Raw genomic sequence first — 690 nt, forward strand, 5'->3', positions numbered from 1 at the left:
GACGAGCGCAGCGAGCCTGCAAGGGGCTCATTAGCGCTCGCCCGGCAGTTGGGATCCCGGCGCCGGTATGCTGGCCTCCGGGATCCCGGCTGCCGGCCACTCATACTACCCCTGATTGGAGAATTTGCCAAATTCTGCTCCTAGCTGTTAAATTCACATATTATTTTTTTTTTTTTTAGTTATCAGATCACATTTCCCATACTTGTAATAGGTAGTGTGATCTCATCAAATTTTGTAAAATAAAGCTCAATTATAATAATGCCATCTTCAGATAGCATTATGCAGACTTCTCTCCTTTTCTGCTATCCCTGCACTGCTCTGACAGGCAAAGCAGAGCTCAGAGCCAGCTTCTGTGATCAGCTGTGTTTATCTTAATAGACTATAGCAGTGAAGGACTGGGGGCCGAATTCGGCCATGACAAGCGCAACTACCGACGGGGGCGTGCCACGAGTCAAGGGGGCGTGGACTTGCTGCACACCCTCATTTCCATGGAAATGGGTGGGGGCATGCCACAAGTCAGGGGGCGTGGACTTATGGAATACCTCCATTCCCATGGAGATGAGGGGGGGGGGGGGGGGGCGGGGAAGCTTCTACAGCAGAGAGCTGAGCTCTGTGAATAGCAGGACCACCAGCCCATCGGTCCTTCTGTCATTTGCCAGAAGTGCCAGATGGACAGTCCGGCCCTGGACC

Source organism: Pseudophryne corroboree, chromosome 4, assembly GCF_028390025.1.
Source record: "Pseudophryne corroboree isolate aPseCor3 chromosome 4, aPseCor3.hap2, whole genome shotgun sequence".
NCBI classification, from domain to species: domain Eukaryota; kingdom Metazoa; phylum Chordata; class Amphibia; order Anura; family Myobatrachidae; genus Pseudophryne; species Pseudophryne corroboree.